The 2444-nt window shown below is 40.5% G+C and overlaps 1 protein-coding gene across 1 annotated transcript in view; it reads right to left on the bottom strand.

Annotated features, from left to right (window-relative positions):
* Positions 1-2444, bottom strand: part of RPF2 (ribosome production factor 2 homolog (S. cerevisiae)) — a 56776-nt gene that overhangs the window by 2385 nt on the left and 51947 nt on the right. The window lies entirely within an intron of this gene.

A 2444-nucleotide genomic window follows, 5' to 3' on the forward strand; every position in this document is an offset into this window, starting at 1 on the left:
CGAGGTCAGGAGATCGAGACCATCCTGGCTAACACGGTGAAACCCCGTCTCTACTAAAAAAAAAAAAATACAAAAAACCAGCCGGGCGAGGTGGCGGCGCCTGTGGTCCCAGCTACTTGGGAGGCTGAGGCAGGAGAATGGCGGAACCCGGGAGGCGGAGCTTGCAATGAGCTGAGATCTGGCCACTGCACTCCAGCCTGGGCGACAGAGCGAGACTCCGTCTCAAAACAAAAAAAATAACAAAACCACAACTTTCTGAATAGCCTATGACTAAACAACTCTGGATCTGGAAACACTGGTGGAGGGGAACTGGGGAGTACAGGCAGGATAAAGGGATGGTGGAGCAGCCTGGCGCAGTGGCTCACACCTGTAATCCCAGCACTTCGGGAGGCTAAGGCAGGCAGATCACCTGAGGTCAGGAGTTCCAGACCAGCTGGCCAATATGGTGAAACCCCATCTCTACTAAAGACACAAAAAAATTAGCTGGGCGTGGTGGCGGGCGCCTGTAGTCCCAGCTACTCGGGAGGCTGAGGCAGGAGAATCGCTTAAACCCGGAAGGCAGAGGTTGTAGTGAGCCGAGATAGCGCCACTGCACTCCAGTCTGGGTGCCAGGGCGAGACTCCATCGCAAAAACAAACAAAAAAGAAATCAAGGACGTGTATTTACATTTTCAACTAAAATTTTTTCTTCCACTTAAAGTGCTAATTTTCAGCTAGTTAGAAAACTTGTGAATTCAAAACAGCTCATGGCATGTCTGATAGATTCAAATCACCCAAGTACTACTATACACTGCCAAAAGCACTTTTGAATTAACTGAAGCACCTTTCAATTAACTAAAAATAATTTAAAAAATTGATGCATAACAGATGTACATAGCTTCAGGGTATACATAATAATTTAATATAGTGCCTTTTTATTCACACAAATGTCCTAATGAATTAATTTTTTGAGTGGTACATAAAATTAAGATTTCCAAATAACTATGTATAACTACCTATGTTGCTGTTTCATTAAAGAGTTAAGTACAATGCCATACTTGTCTGTGTAGATGATGTGATCTTAATCATTTCAGTGAGTATGTTTACTGGAACAGCAAACTGATTTAAGCAAATATTCTCTGGCTTTTAGTTATCTGCAAACAGAACCCAGTTCTTTCTCTCTCAGATGGATTCAAGCTGGTAGATATGCTAACTGGTAATTGCTACATATTTTAAAATATTATTTGCCTATTTCTTGAGGAAGAGTGACATTACTACTACTGTTCAAATTGTAATTTCCTCATTTTTCTCCCTCTCATACACTTTTCTGGCTGAAAGTGTGTTTTCATTAAGTAAACTCCTCTATTAGAATGTTGTGTTTGCTTTTTAAAGTATGCTAACACTTTGTTTTGCATATTCCCCCCCATAAGGCCTAACCATTGTGCAAAGGCACATGTGGCATTACTAACATTTTGTTTCATATTAATGGCCCTGACTCTACAGTGAATAGAATTTCCCAAGGGATATCAACAGTCACTCACATATAAGGAATAATTACTACAGGATGTATAGGAACCGTGGTCAGTAACACTATGATTTATTCACCCAAAAGATCATGTTAAAGGTTATATTAATATAATTTCATGTTTAGAGTTCCTTTCATCCAAAAAGCTCAAAACCATTTTATAAGCCTCATTAATCTTCACAAATAAAGTGTGTGAATATTAAATATTACCATTTTCAAATTGCTTAAGGGCTAATTTGCAGTAAGAGAGAAGGAAAGGGTTCCACAGTATAGCCCAAAGAATGCCTGGGGAGCCGAGTTAAGTCAGACATACTTTCTGGTATATGCCCATCTATGAGTACCTCTTTACTCTTATAAAGCAGTACTGTCAATCTTACGGGGACCTCAGAATTACCTAAACGGTATTGCTATAGTTTGCAGAGGAAGAAACAAAGACCCTGAGAAGTGGTGACCTGCCCATGTCGGGTGGCTGAGCCCAGTTCAGAGCCAGGGTGGCTCAGATGTGATGTGGAATCCCTGGACCATCCCTTCCTCCCATCCTCAATGATCCTCAAGTGTGGCACAGCCTCTGGAAGCTAAGCTGATCCACGTTTAGTGATTCTTTCAAGTAGCAGCTCACTCTCAATCACACTGTCCATTTATTATTTCAAATTAATAGCTAACAAGTATTACAAGGCACATATGGAACATCTAGTGATCAAAATTACATACTGGGGTCTCTGATTTTAAAAATTCAAACTTTTTTTTTCATTATGAAAGATGTCATGCTAGTGTAAAGGTGATTCTAGCAATCGGACTTTTGGTGGATCTATGCATTATAGTTACACTGCTAGTTTTTTGTTTTTGTTTTTGTTTTCATTTTTATTTTTTGAAATGGAGTCTTGCTTCGTCGCCAGGCTGGAGTACTGTGGCACAATCTAGGCTGGCTGCAATCTCCGAAT

The sequence above is a fragment of the Mandrillus leucophaeus genome, unplaced genomic scaffold, assembly GCF_000951045.1.
Source record: "Mandrillus leucophaeus isolate KB7577 unplaced genomic scaffold, Mleu.le_1.0 Scaffold96, whole genome shotgun sequence".
NCBI classification, from domain to species: domain Eukaryota; kingdom Metazoa; phylum Chordata; class Mammalia; order Primates; family Cercopithecidae; genus Mandrillus; species Mandrillus leucophaeus.